At 42.6% G+C, this 23,021-nt stretch overlaps 1 long non-coding RNA gene across 3 annotated transcripts in view; it reads left to right on the forward strand.

Annotated features, from left to right (window-relative positions):
- LOC129208968 (uncharacterized) overlaps positions 1–23,021 on the forward strand; it is a 113,858-nt gene that overhangs the window by 41,204 nt on the left and 49,633 nt on the right. The window contains exons 1-3 of one of the 3 annotated variants that reach the window (XR_008577937.1): positions 15,418–15,559; positions 15,829–15,935; positions 17,716–17,776. This is a non-coding gene — a long non-coding RNA (uncharacterized LOC129208968). Of the gene's footprint in view, positions 1–15,417; positions 15,676–15,828; positions 15,936–17,715; positions 17,777–23,021 lie in introns of those variants that run through there. The other 2 variants (XR_008577938.1, XR_008577936.1) reach the window with 2 other exon arrangements.

A 23,021-nucleotide genomic window follows, 5' to 3' on the forward strand; every position in this document is an offset into this window, starting at 1 on the left:
CTTTGTATTTCCTGAGACCTGTTTTCTTCCCCCTTGCTTTTTCGTGGGTGAGGAAGTATTTATAAAACCACCACTTTAATTCTTTCTGTATTGTAGTGACAAAAGAGATAGTCTGCATTAATGTCATTAAAAGTATCACTGAGGGGATTATTAGTACCTTGGTTCTGTTATCACAGCTGTAAATACCAGTCAAATTCTGGCAGAGGTGTATTTCTTCCCGAAAGCGCAATGTGGTAAGATGTTAAAACTGTCAGTGATTCAGAACAAACTCTTGGCTGTAGCAAGTGTGATTGAAAGGATACTTGTGTGATTAGAACAAGCAGCTTGGGAAAACACCTTTTGAAATCATCCCTCAAAGACGCCTCGCTGCATGTTCTCTGCAGCCTGCTTGGGAAGAAGGAAATAATCAGTAATTACATGGGAATGTTAGGCTGTCTGTTTGCATGCTCTTACCTCCACGCTTCTCTGTACCCCTGCGCTTCGCTCCTTCCTAGCAAACCTGACTTTTGCTGCACTTCAGAGCTAAGCACACTTTTGTATTCTTTGCAAAGAGAAAATCATAATTTTTGATAGTAGGTTGAGAGTTGGCTTTAGCAAAGAAGGGTAGGGAGGTAAACTGCAGTATTTGCCTACGGTTTAAAGATGAGCTGGCTGCTCTGAGGGTAGGCTGAGCTGCTAATCCCTCCCCTATTGCTTGTTCAGGCCTATGCTAAGATGCCTTTGGGCTGGCTTTGAAGGACTGATTCACTGAAAACATCTGTTCCCATGTTCTTACTTTCTAAGCAACCATACCTTGTGGTGTGTCCCACATTCAGAAATTTGGATTAGAAAGAATTGAAGGAAGGTTAAAAAGGCAGTGTTACGATGGACTGAAGAATCAAAGAATAACCTTTCCCAGGGTCATGGCTGGATGTAGCACTTGGGACGCGTTTTTCTGTGATGATGTATTTTTAGTGAAACTTCACAGCATCCCCTGCTCAATAGTTCTGTTATGGAAGCTGCTCACCCCACCTCCCAGCTTCTTTGCCTGTGGCCTGTCTGCATCTCTCCTGGCAAGTACCCAGATCATTTTGGAAACATCTGCTCATCTCTGACGTAGCACTGGCTTTGCTAATCTACAAAGGGATTCACTACTTCAGCAGGAGAGTCTGTATATTTTTATATATGTAGAAATACTCGAGGTGGGGAGAGCTAAACCAAACTCTTAAAGTATCAGAAGGGCAGCTCTTCTTGCGTGTGCCTGACTGCTCGCACGCTACACACACAAAACGTAGCAATGGAGCATCAAGAGGGAAAAACAACGAAGGGTTACCTGTAATTCTGTACACTTGTCCTTCCCATTCTCAGCTCTTTGCAAACCAAGGTTATAAATTGTCTTGAAAATGTGGTGGTAGTGTGAATCCACTAAAATGTCAGCAGGTGTGGAGTGAGAGGTACCTGCCATTACATACCTCCTGGCAGCATGCAGCCCATCTCTCCCTTTTGCAGCCCACAAGAAGGAAGCTGAGTGCAAAGACCCTGAGTCTGCAAATCCAAGCCTAAGGCAAGGCTGTCCCCTCCTGAGCCAGCTCAGGGCACAACGGGAGACTGTTTTGCCTGGGCCAAACCATCTGTCCTACCTGTACAGCAAGAGCTCAGGTGTGAAGGGAGGCAGTGCCTGCTGGCATTCCCCGCAGCAGCTGCTGCCTCCTACCTTAGGGGCAGGAGTAGGGAATGCCCTTCTGTCTGAGACCTCTGCTGGCTTTTCCCCCCCAGCTCTGTCCTTCATCTTTTACATGTTGAGGAGGAAGAGGACTCAGTTCTCGTTCTTCTGACCTATCCCTTCATCCTAAGGGGATCGGGGTGGGGGGCGGGGGGGTTAGCTGAGTCTTAGTAGAAGGAGTAGGTAGGGGACTTGTAGAGGGCTGCTGGTGTATTCCTCATATGAAGAGGATGAGAGTGAGTGATGGAAAGGGGGTTTTCCTTCTCCCTCATTCTTTTAATCCCAGTGCCCTCTCTTTGCCTGCTCTGCATCCTCCAGGACACGTTCTGCTGTGGAAGCAAAACCACACTTTGCCCCTGGGGCTGAGATGCCTTGAGTGCTGAAGTCTCCCTTGTGTGTCAAGGAAACTGTTCCACATAACAGCCTTGGTTTGGGGTGTGACTCTGCACGGGCGTTGGTATTTCCCTATGTTCTGGGAAATTTTAAACACTGGGAATACAGTATTACGGACGAATGATTGCTGGGAGGGACCTCCAGCAGTCGGTAAGTCCAGCCCCTTGCCCAAAGTCAAGAATGATTACAGCTAAGCCATTCCTATCAGATTCTTGCATCATCTCAGTTGCAGAAGACTTGTAATCTTCCTGGACACTCTCCCTGTATTTACCTCTCCATTAAAAATCTTCTGTTAACCTGTTATTTCTTACCCTATCCACTGCGGATCCAGAGAATGAGAAGTCTGTTTCCTTGTGGCCTGCAGTGGCTTTTTCTCGGGTTGAAGATGGTTACTGTGTGTCTCCTCTGTCTAGCCCTTCTCCAAGTACCCTGGAATGGATGAATCTGGTTATTCCGGATGGATGCCAAAGGAACGACACTCTGGACTCGCTTCAGCAGGTTCTTACCTTCCAAGAAGGATGTTGTGCAATACAGGACACTGTGCTTCCTGATGCAACGTGAAAGTACGTGGTAGAACACAACCTTTCCTAGCTGAAAGTTAAGCTGTTCTGCCCAGGAAAGGAGAGAGAAAAGGATGACTTGTCATTTATTTTTTTTTTAAATAAATTAGAAAAAATATTTGAGACAGGTTTTTGTCATTTTTATTGAATACAGCTTCATATAAAATCTGTTTCCTCCTCCTGATAGACATGGATCCATCCCTGATGGCATTGATCCACCTTCAGCAGCGTGGCTGTATTGGCAAATGAGAGTCAGGCGCTGCAGTGGCTCTGTGTTTGTTGGCAGGATGTCTCCCTAAGGTGCTTCAAGGGGGTGTGCTCATGTCCTTGACGTGATCTGAGTCTGTCTTCTCCCCAAAGCACAAGGCTGGCTTAACACTTGCTGACAGTTGTGAAAGGAATTAGTTTTTGCTTGTACGTTATGCGTAGGCTGTAACTGGTGTCGCTGTTAACGCAGTTGAACTCTTCCCTGGCTACAAATCTCTTCTTCCCACAGAAAAATCTTGTAGTAGAAGACAAAAACATTCTTTATAATGCTGTGCTTTATAATGTGAGCAAAGCAGTTCTTTTACTGCCACCCTGAAGTGCTGTGCAGTGAATTTTGATCAGCTGAAATCCCTCTAACTTAAATTGTATATCTGTTCATTAAAGCTGCATATAGGATCGCAGCGCTTTGCTCTCTCAGACTGGAGCCTTCTTTTTAACCCTAACATACCACAAAATTTATCATATGCAAGGAAAACGCTATTTCTATGCAAACTTCTGCCTCTCTCTTTCTTTTCCACTCCTCCTTGTTGTGGGTTTCCTGCCTGGTGTTTTATATTGTGCCTATTATATTAGTATCTCAGTAATTCCTCGGTTTTACAATTGCCAGGCTGTGTTGGAAGTTTAGCCTTCCCGTGGGGCCAGGTGTTCCTCTGCGTGCGGATTAGGTACGAGCAAAGCAAAGGAAGGCTAGTGGGGTTTGCAGGCGATTCCTTGCATCTTGCCTGGCTGCCACCTCGACTCTCATAGGGGGCAGGCAGGTACAGCTAATAAACTGTGTTTGAGGAGGCAGTTACAGTCCAGAAAGAGATGCAGAAGGCAACGCTGGTGGAAGTTTTTGAAAGAATGCAGTTTTCTTATCATCTCCCATGTTGTACAATGTTGTTCATGTTCATAAAGACGTAATAAGAAGGGCCACATCTCTACTTTTTGACATGGAAAAGTCTTCACGTCAACTGTACCAACAAGGCTCAGTGTCAGAGAGGCACTGGGATACTATGAATCACCATAACCTTACTGTTATTGTTGTTGTTATCCTGAAATGCTTACATATTGTCCAGAAACCACCTCTTACTGACAGTCCCATTTTCTGCATGCTTCTAAGAAGCCTATTGAACTGGATTTCCCCCTCAGACATTTTCAGTAAACACCAAAAATAGGCGTTTTTTTCTCTAGCTGTGCCATATGCGATTAAATTAGACCCTGTATCTGTACGCCCATTTATCATGGCGACGCTCAAAGACTACTAGTTGTTTCCCCCATCTTGTAGTGCTTTTATAAATAGCTAAGAGCAAGCATTTTTTTATGTTTCTTTACAATAGCCAACAACATTATTATCTCTGTTAAAGCATAAAAAATAAAGCAAGTTAGAAGCTTTCATCAAAATATCTATAAGCACTAAGGTAGAAACTTTTACTGCCTGGCTGCTGGGACTGTGCATGCATACAGATGATTCAGCTGAATGCTTTGAAAAATGGACATATAATTGCTCAACTTAATAATGAAATTTATGGGACAGTGAATGAACTATCTTGCTGTGCTCTAGAATAACTGTGTTTATGATGGCCTTCAGGAACCACAACTTCAGTTATATTAGAATATTATTCTGACAAGCTTTAGCTTCTTTTAAGCCAAAGGCATGGTATTACAAAAAGAAGATAGCCTTTGATTTATGCATACATTGTACAAGATTTGGAGATGATCCCATTTGCATTTGGGATCTGCTTGCAAATGACCTGTGCGTGCTCTCTCCTATTCAGGCAATTGCTGTTTCTTTCATGACTTTCGTGCACATGTTGTCATGGTTTTTAATGCTCTGTGGGTACCAGGAAGAGAGGCTGATGGTGGGAGGCTGTCAGAGCAAACAGCTCGAGGCCGTGGACTAGCAGAAATGTGTGAAAGTGAGCCTGGCCAGGTTGTTGATAGGGAAGAAGTAATGTGCAGTGGCACCTCCGGGAGGGGAGAAGAAGGTCATAAGGCTGATATGTCTGGTATCAAACAGGGAGCTGCATGGGAAGTTGAGACAAATGCCAGAAAGCCTTAGGCAAGTAATGGAAAATGATGAGCAGCCTGAGCAAGGTTAGGAAACGGGAAACTGAGCTGTAAAATTGCTGTTGTTCAGAAAATAAGCCATGAATTATGCAGAAAAGGCTGGACTTCTGCAGGGGTAAGGCTCCTCTGCACGATGAATGCCCTGGGGAGAGGAGGAAGCAGAAACTGGGAAGTATGAATGCGGGGGTTTGTTGTGTCTTGTCTTGGGATTAGTGTTCTTCAGGTTATTCAGCAAGGGGTGATTACATCTCTATTTCCTTTAATCCAATAGATGCCTCCAGGCACATAAGATGTCACAACCGCAGGAGCTGACTAAGGGCAGAGAAAATTTGTTAATACGAAAAGAATCTAATGGCTCTGTGCTCGACCCATGGAAGTCCCATACCAAAGGGTGTCTGCCTCTTCAGTCCTCTCTCAAATTTCTGTCCCTGGGCAGGAAGGATGTCCCTAAGCCTTCCTCCCCAAAGCACCCAAAGTCACTTCTGTCCCATGCTGTTGGAAAGCTCAGGACTGGTTCTGCTAAAAGGGCTTCAGATTTATCTGTCACTAATCAGATATGATGACTATTCTGAGGGATTACGGATGTCTTCAAGCTCTCTGCATCTTCAGGAGAGCAGCCTGGGAACTGGCATTTGTATGTATTTAGTTCTAAAATGTATTGCCTTGCAAAACAAGATTTTTATCAAGAAAGGTGATGGAAATATAATGGATGTGCAGTCAGGAATACTTTGATGTAACAGTAGCCTGAAGAGATGAGATACATGAAGTACTTCTATAGTTTGCACACAGATTTGAAAGAAGATTATTAATGGATTTGAAAGAGAGTTTCTGATTTATGCATGTATGCTTTCACTAAGGATTTCTGATATGCTACCATTAATATTTTGGTCTATTTTTAGACAAAACAATGGTATAGCTGTGCAACTAGTCTGTAATTATTTGTAAATGCAATAGTAAATGCAGGCACTCAACAGCTTAGAGAAGAGCCTATGGCTGTATGCCATTGGAAAGATGGTGAGGTGGTGACGTACTGATTTCCTCGAGACATACAGGTTTTGACACTAGCTAGACACTAAAAAGCACAAGTCATCAAACATTCTTTGTTGCATTTTCTGAATATTTCTTAATCTCTAACACGTCGCAGCTCTGCTGGTGCATTAATGTGCACTGTCCAAGCATATGTATTTCTGTTGCTAACTCTGGGGAAAAAGGGCCAGACCACTCCAACCTCTTATCTCTTTTTGCAAGCAAAATGCTCCTTAGTGAACAGAGATTTGTAGCAGCAGCAGTGTGCACGCGCTCTCCATTTGCATTTTAATCATATCTGGAAAACAAAACTTCAAATAGCACTTCACAATGTATCTTAAATAATTAAAAGAACCATCTCTATATACTGTTGAAAGATATGAGGAATCTAATTTAAATCCAATTTCAGCTGGCCCATACTTGCTTTTAGTGTCCCTCTGGGACTTGCTTATCTGTTTCAAAAGTTGGTGAAATTCTGTTGATTTTCTTCTTTTCTTCCCTTCTATTTTACACTTCAGTCTTTTTCTGACACTGTCCTGAAAAGGAAGAGTGCAGAGGACCATAATATAGTCCTACTGATTTCGGTGAAACACTTGAATTATCTCAGAATTGCTGCTTTTATTGGTAAAAGGGTATACTAATAAATAAAGCTGTAAGTCGAGCGTCCTCCATAGTGCTGTGCCTAGCGATGGGAAAAAGGCCACTGAACATACAATATTGCTTTCTGTAGATACGTGTTTTATATCTTTGTAGAGCAGATTCAGTGCTGCTGCGCTTTCTACTGAAAACCATACGTGCCTGTCAAGTTTTGATCTTTACATCACCCCTGCAGAAAGCAATGTCTACATTCAGCGTTTCGGTGAGAGGTGGAGAAGGAAGGAGGTGCGTCCTTCAAAAGTTACCATCTCCAGCAAAAAGGCAAACTGGTGGGGGGGTGTGGTGTGGTTTTGGACACAAATGCTGTTGTCTCATCAGATATTAGTGTAGGAAACAGTGGAGAAGGGGACAGTAGCACACTGTATTAAAGCAGAAGCAGTTGGTGTGGATATTAGGAAGGGAGATAGTTCAAGATCATTTCAGTCAAAATAACTGAAAACTTGTTAAATCATTGAACTCACATAAATAGTAAAGTGAAAGGGTTAGCTGGGCAGCTGAGAGTTGAATATGGACTAGACCCTTGTACTTAGCTGGAAGTATTTCTTATGCGTAAGTTTGATTTGCACAATAAGAGAACTGTGCCAACTCAATGCAAGGTTTGCTGTAAGCGCATCATATTATCTAACTGTGAGGTCCTGCAATGTGCGTTTTCCTTTGGTGTCCCTACGTGAACCAATGAACTGAGTGAAGCTTTCCTTGAACTGCTTCCCAGCTTGCCGAGTTTGCTTCCAGCACGCCATGCTTCTCAATGAAGCAGCTAAATTTCAGGCAGAGGGGCACGGAGATTTTCTTCTGAATATGTCCCAATCTTTCTGGTTGGACTTTGTTTGCAGGACCCCAAACTCTGATGAAATACCCAGTCTTGGTGCGTTGAAAGCTCTGTATGTTCGGAATTAAGCCCCCGGCCTCAGCATGATGGTTTTAGGCGGCGAAGTGTGAGGTCTTGGCTCGCAGTACAGCCAGTGGAGAGAGCAGGGCACCACAGGGTGATGCATGGGGAGCTGTTTAAAGCTGGCTGTGGGAAACAGAGTGGATCTGAGCTCTGCCCCATCCCAGGTGCTTTTGGGTGCTTGTTCTGAGGTTGCATATTGGCCGTCGCGGGAATCAGAGCCCACAGTTCTCTAATAACAACTGCTAGATAAGCAAAGCTCTCTAGTTTCAGAGCAGAGCTGCCAGAGGATTGAGCAGCAGCTCCCATAATACTGCAATCTAATTAGTAAAGCATAGGCTCAGGATTATAAATGTGAAGGTTCACTTCACTTGTAGGCTTGAGTCCTCGCTGGGCTGGCTGTTGTCATCAGGCAGCCACTGAGTATTGTTTGGGGCATCCACAGTGGCTTCTGCACATGATGGGACACGCACTTTTGAGTTGCTAGCAGTTCTAGGTCTCTGGCTCTAAGACTTTTTTTCCTTCCTAGTTTTGTCTTCCTGTCACTTGCAAGCAGGATCTACTGTTGTGTCATCGCATCACCTCCTGGGAACTGAAGGATGCTAGTTGCCAGGCTGTTTTGCTGTAGCCTGCTGCATTGCTTATTGGAGAGTGGATGGGGCTGCCCTGCCTGCCTTCCCCTGAGAGCTGTCAGTGTGTGACAAGGGAATAGTATTGGTAAAATGATGCAGGTGATGATGCCACTGCTTTTTTTGGACTGCAGTAGCATCTCAGTGGGAGGTGCATGCCATGGCCAAGGAGGTGGGTGACCTGCATCGGCACAAGCCGCTCTGCACAGCAGTGTGCACACACACAACTTGTGTGTTCGCCAGCCTGCTCTCCTGCGAGGCCAGCTAATGAAGGGACTTGAGCTTTGAAGTAAGAGAACTGGTTGTGGCCCTGAGTCTCTAAGTCACTTTTCAAAACATGGTTCAGACTCCTGAGTTATGCAGGCTCTTGAGAAAACAGTCTCATTGACTGGATAAAATCTCAAAGTGTCAATGTATTTTGTGATGTGTTCTGCCCAGCAGCACTCTGCTGCCCTCAAGGAATTGCGAAGCATAATGGCTCATATGCTGATTGTTTCTGTATCTCATGTCAAGAAAGGGGAAAAACGGGGCGGAGGTGGGGAATATTGTATTTTGTCCAGGGGACAGGTGAGGAGAAAGAAAACTCCCACGTAAAAAAAAAAAAAAGCGCTACCAAAATTCAACTGTGTGGAAACTACCTCTCTCAGTTCACTGAAGGGATTGATCAGAACCACCTGAATTTTGCTACATGTGCAGCTGTATGAAATACTGTGAAAAACAGTGCAAAAAATGCAAGTGCCGAGGTTTCCTGACTGTTTTCAATCTGTATATGGAAAGCACAGCTTGCAGTGGGGCAAATGTATCTGCTTACTTAAAGCCTAGCTTAAAGAGTGAATAGTTGTAGTACATCAGAACAGTCTCCTTATACCCCACAAAATAAAAAGAACTCTGGGATGCAACTGGGACAAGCTGGTGTTTAATAATTCCTGGATACAGTGCTACTGCTCCAGAACTAGCGGCTCCCAGAGTTATGAGATGTGGAATCGGACAGGTAATGAGAAGTCCTCTAGCAAAACTTTGCCCTTTTTATTTGTTTGTAGTTTTTGTTGTTTGATGGGGGCATGGACGGGACAGGACATGACAATACAGTTCCCTTCCTCCAAAAAAACCATAAAGTACTATTTTAGTCCTCTAAAACTCCTGAAATAAAGGATTTAGGAGGGTGTAGTTGCATATTTTGATCACCCACCACCACCACCTTTCCCTGCGCTGCTTCTAACCTCAGCTACAAAGTCTGCAGTGGAGAGCGTGAAGCAGCACATGAGATGGGGGTGAAAAGTCTGGCTCTGGAGAGACAAACAACAAGCAGGAGGGAAAGATGAGAGTGAGAGGAGAAGTAAAAGGAAAGGTGTGCGAGACAGGCAAAGTTGGGCGGGAAGTGGAGTTAAAAATGGGCAAAATTGTCAGGGGATGAAGGGTTTGTTGCACTGAAGAGGGAAAACCTGAGCCAGGTAAAAGTCTTTGTAATAGATGTTATATTACCTTCCAGCTGTTCTCACCAGTAAATACATGGTTGTAGGCGGACAGATGAAATAAAGGCTCCCAATCCATGCTGAGCACTTCTCGGGAGTAGAGACTTACGGTCTGATGTAAGTGTGTGAGGAATAGGATGAGAACAATAAATAGCTTGGTTTTGTCTCTGATTGAAATTAGAATAAAAGATGACAGCCTAGTGTAACTCATTATGCTATTCAGACCCACTTTTGGTTTTCACATTTAATTGTATGATAAAGCAGCAGGATGCTTTGGAAGCAGAGGAGGCTTCCAGAGAGGGCTCTGGCAAACTGTGCAATCCTGGATATGAAAGAGCAAAACTGAGAGAGGTTGTACATAAAAATGTAGTGTTACTATACCTACTTTCCTTTTTCTATTATCTTCCATCGTTTCTGACTTTGAAAGCTGTCTCACTGTGGTAGGCTGCTTGGTGCGGGTCTACCAGCAGAACGGAGTACTCAAAGGATTAAATATGTGTACTTGATGTTTAGCAGGCAAGTGAGATTTGTGAGCTAGTGACTTGTTTGCACCGAGTTCCCTTTTGGGCAATGTCAGGCTCCAGGACTGCCAATCTAGCACCTCTCAGGAGCTCTGCATTAACAAAAAGAGAAACTTTGAACACAAACACGTACTTAATAGAATAATCCTTAATTTCAGGGTCTCTCTGAGATGTGGGATCTTTGTCTAAATTCCTTTGACAAAAGAAAATTGAGGGTTTGTTTTTTTGTTTTGCTGTGTTTTTGACTAGGGCTCCACTAATTAAGTAGCAATTTAGTTGCTTACACTTTGAAGTTTCATTCATTACCTGTCCTGTGTTAAGTCAACAAAAGGCTACATCTAAGGCAGTGAGTCTCAGGCCATCACTTTTTTGGCTGCCTAATTAAATGTAATTATTTTGTGCCAGGGTTCATACTTGTAACATTGCCTTGTAATAATTTAAATTGCATGTATGCTGCAGGGGGACTGTTTGACGCCAGAGAGGAGACGTTCCTGCTGTCATTCCTTGCAATAGCATGCAAGTCAAAAGCACAGAGACGTCATTTTCCTACCTACTTATTAGCTGCCCTACAGGAGAATCACCAGTAAGGCACTCATTTTATAGGGACAGGATGTATAACGGACCCACGATTGTGCCTAAAAATAGCCCATGTTCGGGACAGGCTGGGATTAGCCACAGAGGGAATCCTAGACGTTTAAAAGTGAGTGACCTTCCCATGGCACGAGCTTTGCATCCGTTCTCTTTTATTTTATAATTATGACAGATCAAAAGCATTACACTGCCACTCATTATCTCTTTAGAGGGATTTGAAGAATTACTGTCCTCTTGACAAGCAAAATACTCCTGCAGCTTCTATTTGTTGAGATCAAGCAGCAAACACCCCTCAAACAGAAAAATCACCTGTATTTCATTTTTCCCCTCATACATTAGGAAAAGGGTTGTTGCAGAAAGAGTAAATGAGTAGCCCAGCACAGTTAATGAGCTCTGGTAAAGCTCCCTGACCCATGGAGTAAGTACAAGCCAGTCTGAATTTTGAGTCAGACTTTAATGATTAATAATATGGTAAATCTAGTCTCACTAGCACTAATAATAGGGGTCGCCTTTGGCTCTTTGTTGGCCACTGAAAGGAGCGCATCATCGTGGCGTGTCGGAGCCCTCCCTTTCTGTCATTGGTGCCAGCAGGTCTACAGTGAAGCAGTTAAAACTAATGTGAGATCTTAAGTCTCTCAAGCTGCATTCAAGTTTAAAGAGGAGAGGGGGAAAAAAAAAAAGCCAAACAACTTCTGGCTTTCTAAGGGCTAGATAATTTGTGGAGTGTTTGGAGGAACATCACAAAGAATACAAATGGAAAAACAATTAATCAATTTAATGTAAAAGACGGATGGGACTGTTTCTTTCCAGAAACAATGTCATATCAGTATTTGGGTACAGACAGGAAGCAGGAGTTCATTTAAAGTGGATTTGGCTTGGTGGGGGGAAAACTAAATTTTTATGGCAGTTTTGTGAGGGGCAGCAAGATAAAAATCAAACATGCTGCATTTGCTGTGAGCTTTTGGTTTGGTTGGCTGTGGGTTTTTTTAAATACCGTTAAGAAAACCTGATTCTTGCTACATATTGTTTCAATTTAAACACCTTCGGAAATTCAAGTGCTGGCTACGCCTGAGCTAATTCTTTATCTTGCTGCATGCGCTTGGCATCCAGCCCACTAAGTTTATCCTATCTGTGACAGAGAGCACGTCGCTTGTAGAAAACGATGGGAGATATGGGGAAAATATTTGCTCTTTGAGTATGGTAGTAGGTCATCAGGATTTTCGACTGGTTTTTAATCTGCAGGATTACGGGGAGGGGGGACTATAAGTTCAGCTCATCCTCTTTTGTATTAGGACCCCATTATATTTGTTGTATCAAGAGCATGTTTTATATGGGGGATGAGGATGTTCATCTCCACAGAGCAGGCTAGACAGCATGAAAAGCATTTCAGTTTTGCCCTGGTAGGTACATAAGCTAAACCATATAATTTACTTTTCTCTTTTAACTTACATTTACACCCATTTACAGCCCTGTTTGCCATCTCATGATGGCATAAGCTTATTGAAATAGGGAGCCTATCAGTCTGCGTTCGATTTTAGATGTAGGGATATCATTAATGATTAATTTCTTCCATTGAATATCAATTTAAATCAGGTCCATTTAGAACGTTGCAAACGCAGAGTCCTCAGAGTCAGACCTCGTTAGCAGGCTCAGGTAACCAAATTCATTTAAGGATGAGGTAAACAAGATTGTGGTATTGCAGTCTTTATGGACACCCGCTGCGGAGTGTCAGAAGCATGCTTTGCACGTAACCAGTGGTTCGGTTGGCGAGGAACGTGGAGCCATGCCTACTAGTGATGAAAAAGCTTATAACACATGGAAAATGCTCGTGCTCAAATTCTGCCTCTTGTGAAGCCCTCTCCATGCTATGCTGGCAGTGCCAGGGAGATCAAACGCTGCAATAAAGGAGTAGTGGAGGGCTAACTTCATAACTAATTTTGTACGGCCTCCTAAACCAGCAGGTCTGTGGTTAGGTGTGTCTGCCCCTGCAGAGATTATGGGCTACGGGCATTCAGTACCCGATGTAGAGCTTGTCATCTGCAGTGGGGCCCCTCCTGTAAAGCAGGCTGAGACGATCGATCTTGCCTTGTCAGACAGGCTGTCTTAGGTGAGCAGGCAGGCAGCAGAGCTATTTAAAGCTAAAGAAATGAGGAAAAGCTGAGAGCTGCTATAGAATGTGATCTGCTCTGTGCTTTTGCCTCCAAGTTGTAAGAGACCTCTATTAAGAGAGACTGAGGTGGTCCCCATCTTACCTCCACATTTCTTGCCTCTTGCTCTGCCAAGGTTCAGGGCATCTGGGTCTGGCCATGTCCTGACAGAGAATTACAACGGAGAAGAATTGTTACGTTGTACAATAGAAAATAAAAAGAAAGAAACCACTCGTGTGAGGATCATAAGCCGGCCTTCCTCTGTTTCTGCAAAAGAACAAGTATGACCCACATCACTAAGCAACTATGCAGCGTATTAAAAAAAACACAGAACCAAACATGGAAGTGTTAGCTGGCTTAAACCAGAGGATAATGGTGCATGGTTTACTATAGCTTAGATTAACGCTCGCATTCCAGTTTGCTTCCTACCAGATGGGTTCAAGCACAGCTTCCTCTTGTTGTAGTGCTCTCGGTGGGCTCTTGCAGGATGACTGGCAGAGTTTCTTTTCCAAACTGAAGAGTCTGAGTCTACACTGTCCTGCCTTGTCCAGGAGCTGTTCTGTATTTTTTAGAGGACTGCTCTGACTTACACCCCCCCTGCCCCGCACTACCTGTTACAGCCTTTCTTGAGATGAGGAGACCAGAGTATTCAGGTTGTGGGTAAACTATGGATTTGGCAGCATAATGATATTCTTGGTTTTGTTTGCTGTTTCCTTCCTATTAGTTCCTAATGTTTGAATTGCTTTTTGACCTCTAATGAACACTGAGATGATGTTTTTGTGGACCTCTTAACTATAACATCAAGATTTGGTAACGATCAGCTCAGCACTCACTATTTCGGTGTATGCAGAATTGCATCGTTTTACGTGTATCAATGTTGAATGTGATCTGACATTTTATTGCCCAGCTTTTCAGTTTCATAGGGTCCTTCAACAATTCTCATCAGTCTTTATTATCTTAAATTGCTGAGTGTCGTTAGCAGACTTTCTCATGTCTCTGCTCAGATCATTTTGTTAGTATATTGAATAAGGTTAACCATTGAAATAAAGTCAGGGCAAGTCAGTTTGCAGATAAACTGTGAGGCGGTTCTTACATTGGGTGTAAGTGCTGTTACACTTAACACTACTTGGATTATTACCCACCATTACATTTGAAAGAGTTATTTGGACCCAGCATGAAACTTGTGAGGCCCTAAGAAATCTCCCCACCAGCTGCGATCCTGTTGCTCTCAGACAGATTCGAATGGATTTGGGAGAAGCAGTCACATCGTCTCCCTCTGATAGATTTCTGGGCTGTGTATAGACAAGATGTGAAGCCAACATCCAGATCTTTGCTTGCCAGGAGCCGATGAGGCTCAACTTGAACATCAAAAATACCAAAACAAAATACTTCCAGCCCCTGTGTCCTGTTATCAACAGATGGTATTGATAGCCTGTTCCACAGTAAAACAACAAAGGTCTAACCAGGATCTTTAACAAATTGCCAGCGGGGAGGAGGGGAGGGAGGATAAAGGAAGAAGAAAGATGGTGCCTTTAAATAGAAAGGAAGGAAAGGGAAAAGACAATACTTACAGTTTTATAATAGCACAGGTCCTGGGGCCAGAAAGAAAAAGTCTCCATCCTATTGGAGATCCACAAATGGCAGCAGAGTAGGAGAGGGAGGAGAGGAATGGACTTGCTTGCAAAATTCTGAAGCCTTTCCAGTATTAGAAACCTTGAATGATATTGGGGTGTAACAAACCAGTTAGCAGCAAGTATAATGTAGGTTAATTCAGTTTCCTTGTACGTACAGCAAATGTCCCTGGACCTGTTGTTGTGCTCGGCTTCAAAAGTGGAAATAATTTTTTTACAAAATGGTCATTTAAAAGTAGCTTTGTCTTTCTGCCAGCTCCAAAGACGTGATGTAAGGGCACCTAGTCTTGGAATAGGGAAAGCAGCGCTACAGGGAACCACAGGCTGGGAAGCCTGACATAAGAACTGGGCAAATAAGGAGGGACTGTCCTCTAGACCAGACTTAGCTGATGCTTTGATAAACATCGCATATCTGGGAGGAGCCGGTGGGGTGTCTGTGAAAGCACGTCTCACATTTTTTGAGTTCTTTGAGAGAACCCTATTGCTGTGTGTGTCCCGACTCCCACTTAATACAGATTTTGAAAAAATGTTTGGCAATTAAAGGCACTGTGGGATGAGAGGGAAGGTATTTACATGGTAAGTAATTAATTAAAAGACAGGAAAAAATGAGCAGGAGTTAGTAACCAGCCTTCAGAAAGGAGAGAGATCACCAGCAGGTTGGCAAGGATTTGTCCAATGTTCATTACATACTGAGAAATGAGTGGGAGAACCATATGGTGACGAGGTTTGTTGATGATACCAAGCTTTGCAGGGTAATAGGGTTGAGCACCAACTACAATGGGCTGCAAAGGGACATTGAGACTAAATGACTCACATGAGAAGATGTACAAAGCAGCAAAAGTGGTGGTACACAAGAGGGTGGGGGAAGTCCTCTCATCTTTCCTCCTAGAGCTGGAAGCTGACTCTTTCTACCTCGGTTATTAACTAACAGTGCTGTGAAAACACTGGCTGAGTGCAGTAGCAGTCGAAGGAGGAAATCATACGTCAGGAGTGGAGATGACAGTAACAGTATGAATCTGTTGTAGGTCAGTTTAGAGCAGCCTGTGTGGTTCTGGTCCCCTCATTCCTGAAAGGATGTGGGCAACTGGAAAAGGCCCAGAGAAGGTTGATGGGATAATCAGAGGTCTGGTGTGACTTCAGTGTAAGCAATGACTAAAGAGGAGGACTCATCAGCCTGGAAAAACACTTGGGAGGATATGATAGAATTCTATGAAATAAGGAGTGTCGCAAAGAGGGTGACTGTGGACCAACTGTTCAGTTGGGGATTTTTTTTCCTTTTTCTCTTTGTAACCAGGTTTCCAAGTTCTGATCAAGATCTCCAAGTTTGGTCTTAGTCTGCCAATATTTTTTGCCTGTGAGTGATGGCACTGCAGAGTGGAATGGATCCCAAGCAAAAAGCTGGTATGTCTGTAAGTGTTTTAAGGTTCGCTGCACACTTTAAAAACCCATTAGCTGAAATACTGTCTGTACTTTTATGCAGCAGAATATCAATCTCGGAGCAGTTGCAGGAGAAAGTACTTAATATTGAATTTTCTGGCCTTTAAATTATAATGATACACTGTTGTGGCTTTGCATTTTACAATATAACTCTAAAAATACCACACAAACACCTTAAGATACTTTCCTTATGATTGTAATGTCTGTCTTGGCAAATGGTATGCATTATAAAGATATATTGTAGCTGTATTGAAGGTACATGTTACACAAAAAAATCCTCATTCAAAACAGGTGATATATTAATTATAAATGTATGTTCTTTTTGAAAACTGACATTGCTCTTAAAGCACCTATCAGAAAGTTCAAGTAACAAACCCTTTTTTTTTTGCTTATGTATTCCATCCTCTTTATCTATAGGAAGGAAAAAAATCCAAACAGTATAGGGGTTCAAGCTGTAATGCTGTTGGTTTCTTGAAGCTTTCAAATAACTAAATGTTGCAAATCAAATTTTGGTGTGCTGCATAAGGAATTCTGCATTCTCTCTCCCTGTATAGCTTTTGCATCTCAAATTTACTGTTGCATGTCAGAATAGCTTCTTTTGGGGGGTGAGGGTGGGTTGGTGTATGTATAAGACCAAGGTGGTGCATGGAGATCTGAGGAGAAATTCCGAAGAGTAGATTAAGTATTTTAAATACACAGTCTGGAGATTGTGATAATTTAAAAATATGGCTTGGGAGGTTATAAAGAACCTTTTTCAGGTATAAGGTAACACTAGTAAACAACGGTTAGTGGAACTGCTGAAACTATTGACTCCATTTAATCTACAAGAAAATCCTTTGAAATGCAAGAAATGTGTAATAAGGGTTGCTGTAAAACTGGGGTGAGAACATGCCAGGTTTCCTCTTAGGCAAACACTTCAATCCCAGTCAGGCAGACTGGATATTCAGCATCTGAAATAAAAATAGTGTCTTCGTAAGCCACCATCAGTACCTGACTCACTCTGTCTCTCCGCATAACTGATTCAGTCATATGTCACGTGTGTTCAGGTGTGTGCTGTCTCCTCTTTCAAACCCCTTTCTTGATCCATGCTACTCTGGATTCATTATTCTTTGCTCTGATGAACTGTAATCATCAGACTCATGATTTCTCTTATTCCTTGTGTCATCCTACAGCACTGTAAATGCTGCCTTTTCTCTCTTGATGTCTCTTGGGCTCTCAGACACTTCATCTGTAATGTTACTGCCCAGATTCTTCTTTCACCCATGTTCTCGTGCAATCTTTGACGTTTTTGCACTTTGAGTTGTCTGCGACACAAGGCCTGATCCATGCGCTCCCAGTCCCTCTTTCCCATATTTGTTTCAGGTTCTACTTCAAACTCTTCCATTATGTCCATAGTGCCATCCAGCACCGCTTGTCAACTTCTTATCTTCTTGATAGGATATTTTAAAAAAAAAAAAAAAAAAAAGGTAGGTCACTTTGTCAGCTTGCTTAGAACATTTCCTCTGAATTTACCTTTCAGGCTGTGTTTAGTTTTTCATGGGTGTGAAAAGCTATGCTGGTGACTGAAGGCCTGTTTCCTAGGTAAGCTCTGACCAAGCTTTATTGCAGAACAATGCAAACATTTCTAAGATACTCCATTTTATAAACAGTAGAAAGGACAGAGAAGACCTACTGTAAACTGAGCCAGAACAGAAGGCCATTCGACTATTGACTACATGTTTTTGTTGTCATCATCTCCTTTCAGTTAATCTCTGGAAAATGAAGGTGTTTCAGCTGAGGCATCTGTAGTTACGCGCTTGATCATTGTGAGTACGTATGGCTGATATTTCTGGTCGTTACAGTGGGACAGATACTGCAGTTAATGAGGCACCACTGCGCTTTGTTGCTTCGGCAGCTGCTGGGGACAGTTAGCGGTGGCATTGCTCTAGGCTGGGAGGGAAGTGAGGAAAGAGGTTGTTCCCATAAGTGCCTTGCCTCCTGTTTGTAGCTTGGCCCGTTGCATCTCGCCAGACACACAGACTCCTCCAAGTACTTTCACAATCATCTCTTGTCTCTTCAATTACCACTTCCTCCTCCCCCTGCCTCTCTCTTCCGTTTGACCTTCTGGTAATTCCTCCGGCGCTAGTTCAGAACGGTGCAGTAGGCTATACTACCCCCCTCCAATTAAAGATATAAGTATGTGGCACATTAGAAGTTACCTAACAAGCCTCTAAACCCCCCTCAAATGAGAGCCCGCAGTCTCATTGATCTTGCTTGACTCACTTTGAATCCCAAATTTTTGTAGGCTGCAGTTAACTGTCACAGCTATTTCAGGTTTTTGGAACTTTGCTGTTGCTTTGCTTTTTTACTTTGTGTTGTCACCCAGGAGGAGTAGGCTCATACTTCCAGATTTAGGCACAGACTGACTTCCCAGGTTCGCATATCACACTCAGGGCTTATTTTTAATTCATAAAGACCACTTGATGTAATGATCAGCAATCAAAGAATACGCAATTATCACTCTTGCAAACTTTCCTGTGCCTCAGCAATTAAACCAACAAATTAGTTAAAGGCTCCAATGCGGAAGAAGATTGGTAGACTGTGGTCAAGACACACATTTACGGATTTTCCCTTAAGCTGCTTTTCTTGAGGAAGCTTTGATAAAGACCACATGATATCAATTATCATTAACTTTGTGTGGTTTCTCTGCATTTGGAGCTCTCAGACGTTAGTAGACAGGAGCCCTGTGTTAAGTCTTTAATGTATAACTGGTATTTATGCTGCATAGCCTATTCTCATTTTGATTTGTCAGCTGACATTTGAAAGGGAAGATTTGAGACAATTTATATGCACAGACTGTGGCCTGTTGTGCTGAGTGACACTTCCTCCTCTGATCTGATTTGACAGAAAGCTATTCTAACAGCAGCAACAACATATTTTAAATGCCAGATTCAAACCCAAACATTTTAATTATACCTCGTGTTCAGTTACTGCCTGAAAAATTGAAGGATGCGTTTTGTTAAGGTGTCACTGCCTGAGCTTGACAACAAAGTCAGCATGATTTAATAAACTGATTTAAATCCTCTCTTCCGAGAGTGCAGACTCGTATAAAGTCCCTAAACATCAAAGTCTCTCTTGTCTTGAGCTCTGTTCTACAGTCCATCAGTGTGAGCCTTCCTTCACAGGCAGCAGAAGGAATTCAGCAAACACGTAGATGTGATTCATTCTTAAGATCTTCAAATATGTGGATGAGTCACTGATAAGTACATGTGAGTTGTGCTGACCAGATTTAGAGTGCAGCAACCAGCACTGGAAATTACAGGATGTAGCTGGGAACAGATGAGGGACCCTGAAAACTCTTATAATTGAGGAAGTACATATGAAAATCCACAGCAGCCTGGAGAGTTCATTTCACTGAAGAAAAAAAAAAAGAGTCTACATAATTCATTTTACTCAGATTTACAGACAAGTTTAGGCCTGATAGTTCACAATTCCTCTTTGCTACTTTTTCAGTTTGGGGTTCTCAACAAATTGGAGAAAAAAAACCCCAAACAGAAAACCAAACTAAACAAAACACCAACCCTGAAACATCTTTATTCTGTAACTTTTTGGAAGTTGAAAGGCTGGATGTGATTGGCAGTGTTAGCTGAGTTTTATGTCCATATATGATCTGGACTCTGTGAGCTGGGGGGGGGAAGTGGGGGGCTGTGGCATGGATGCAGATAACCAGGAGGCAGAAACAAATGTCTTAAGAAATTATATTTTCTTTATATTTTGATTTTTTTGTTAGCAATAGGTAGTGCTAGATCATAAAAGCTGAGGGAGCCTTGAAAATTTTGTTTATGTGGCAGAGCCCGTGGGTTGCTGCTTTATTTCCTGTGTGAGAACACCACGATTTCAGGGGCAAGGACGGGGGAATTATGTTTGAACACACCACATGCTCTCAGGCAGTGTTCTTCAACCCAGACAGTGAAACAGCGTGCGGCGTTTTATACCCTTGTCGGTCGAGAAATCACCTTTGGACTCCCAAGAGAAATTTGAAGACCTCACATGACACTTGTATAGATTACCTTGGTCAGTTTGACTGACAGCTACATGAGGTTATCACCTTCTGCTATTTGTCTGTCTGACTTAGCACATCATTTTGAGGCATCCGATGCTGCTATGCCTCGTGACATGTTTTACTTAGGGCTTTTCCTCTGTTCATTTAAAGCTCGCGTGGCTTTTTTTAAAGCTACAGTAGTCAGGATGAAGTAGTACAGGTGGTGTTTTCAAGTGTCGTAACATAAAACTTGCATATATTTTGCAGCTACTAAATATGCAACAAACCAGCCTGTGAAGCAGCTGAATTCCTGCTTGATGTCAGCACACAGCAGGGCTCCACCTGCACAGCAGGCCTGGACTTGACCTTGTGATTTTTCACACTGATTCATCAGGTTATTTGGCTGGGATGTTGCTATAATCATGGTGTAATTGGAAAATCCTATGCTGTTCAATCACCTTTAACCACCTACTCTTGTAGCTATATATGAGCCAACATCTTTGAGGACAGCATGCCAGGGATGCAGTTTCCCATGGCTATCAAGAAGAATTAAGTGGATTCAAATTTTTCTCAGAAACTTTCAGAACTTTTGGGTTATTGGATGCTACAATCAAAAATATCAATTCAACAGCTTTTAAAAATACCATCACCTTTTTTGCTAGACATCATTTAAAATGGCAGTGCTGCCTTAATGTTTCCTATTTCTCAAGATGTTCAGTCTTTCTTTTCCCTAGCCTTCTCTGATGAACACCTCAATGTTCAGCTTGGGAGTTTGCATTTTAATTTCAGATGTCTAATAGTTCTTGCTTAGTTGATTAGAAACACTTATCCTATACTCCTAATTTCTCAGATTTTTCTCAACTGAAAGTAGTGGGAGCATAGCCAGGCACAGATTTACCTTTTCTTACCAGTTTTTCCACACCAGGTTACATGCTGTGTTAAATAGAAAAGTGAGAATCCCCTGTTTCTTCTGTGAAACTCTAATATTTGCAGTGTCCTCTGACCCAGGCAAGATAGAAGCCCGTGACACACAGTGTAAACTTCACAGATTACAGGTTTCTGTAGCGACCCCTGATGTTATTGCACAACAAAGCCTAGGGTTTTTACTTGAGTTACTGCTAATTTCAAACTTCAGGCTATCTGCATTACATTTAACATCCTGGCACATAAAGGGCTGATTTCATACAAGACTTTGATCCGTCCAAGAGGGTGGCAGTCCAAAATGATGCGAAATGCAAGATGGGACTGAGCTGAGTGGTTGATCCCAGGGTATCTTCACCAAGAGAAGGTCTCTTCACCCAGAGAGCCCATTCCTAGAAGAAGTTAGAGCCTGACTGTTGCTGTCTGATTAGATGACCCAGGCTTTTGCTAAAACCTCTCCCAGGTAATGATGCCAGCAGATCAAAGAGTGAGTGGCAGCGTAGCAGCAGAAGAAATGGAGAGAGGCAGAGGGAAAACAGAGACTTTCACCAGTCGCTTGAAAACTGCTCCATCTTGTAAGAACTGTGACAGGCAGCTCGGAAGAAAACCCAGACAGGAAGGATGAAAATTTCCATTGGCAATCCGAAAACAAGAGAGTTTGGAATGCATGCCCATGTTAAACAGAGGCTGGCTCCTGGCTTAAACACAGTCCTTGCTTAACCAAACCTAGCTAAGAAAAGCTTGTGGTGCTCAAGACGTGCAATTTCTGAGCATGGTTAGTGTTGTAGTGAGAGCCACCAAAGAAAAAAAAAATTAAATGCATCACAACAGCAGAAATGCTGTGTTTTGATTGAGTAGTTTTGCTATTGACAAGGATTTGAATTAATGGAAATAAATCACTTCCCATCAAAACTTTTTGTGAATTATCCCAGTCTTTCCATTTTAATAGCAGAATAAGGCAGAAAAAAGTTCTTGCATCAACCTCGCGCTGCTACTGAGATTACGTTTAATGAAGCTAGGAATTAACTGTATTTACTGAGGTATATCTTGACCATTCATTGAGCTTTTTGTTATTGCTGCATTTTATTAATCTTCCTCAGCAGAATATGCTGGAATTACATTTGCTTACCCTTTGTCTAGGCTTTTACCGTTTACCAGAGCCATCTCCAAACTAAATGTTATGCATGCACTGTAAAGCCTTCAAAGCAATACTTTTAATCTGCTGGGTTTATGCAATGAAAGCTGAATAGGTTACTGAAATTCATAGTGATCGCATCACCTCTGTTCCTTAAGCTAAAACCTATTGGGATATATCCTGCAATGCCCTTTTCTCAATTTTCAGGTTCTTATGAAACAATACTTAAAAGGATGTGGGAGTTAGCTTTAAAAAAATCCCATTAGTAAACTGGATTAGCATCCTGACAGTGTGTGGCCCCAAACCAGACACTGGGAAGCTAAAAATAAGGTGCTGTTTTAAAGACTCTTGTAGAGAAAGCATGCCCTCAAACTGCTCTTGACTCGCATGGACCATCTTTCACTGCCTCAGTGACTACGTATTAGGAGAGTCATGACAGCCTGCATGGCAATTATGCTGGGTGTTTCATTGCACATACAGCTCGACCAGCCATGCACAGCTTGCACTCTGGAAGCTACAAAAATATAGTTAAATGAGGGTTTGTTTGTCTGTTTAAAAGAGGTTATTAAAAAAACACCTATGAGGATTGATTAATTACTTGGTAATGTGATCACCATCTGAATAAAACCTAGGCAAAAAGCTTCCAGTAGAGGGAGTGACCAAATTAAAAATCCCATCTAAACCGCCTCTCTGAATTATATGTTGCTGGTAAACATTTTTATTCCTCAAGTGTATATGCCCTGGGAAGTAGGGAACTATCTTAAACAAACAGGACTGTGTTTTACAGAGGCTCACGCGTGAGGCTGACAATCACACTCCCACGTGCGAGCCAATGCAATTCAAATACCGACATTTAAATTTATGAACAGGATTAAGAAGAGTTTTTCCTTCTTGCAGTTCATGCACTGTGACTGCTGTCACCCATGTGGACTGCTCTGCATTGCAGTATTCGGCATGCCTAGTGTGCCTAAAG

The sequence above is a fragment of the Grus americana genome, chromosome 7, assembly GCF_028858705.1.
Source record: "Grus americana isolate bGruAme1 chromosome 7, bGruAme1.mat, whole genome shotgun sequence".
NCBI classification, from domain to species: domain Eukaryota; kingdom Metazoa; phylum Chordata; class Aves; order Gruiformes; family Gruidae; genus Grus; species Grus americana.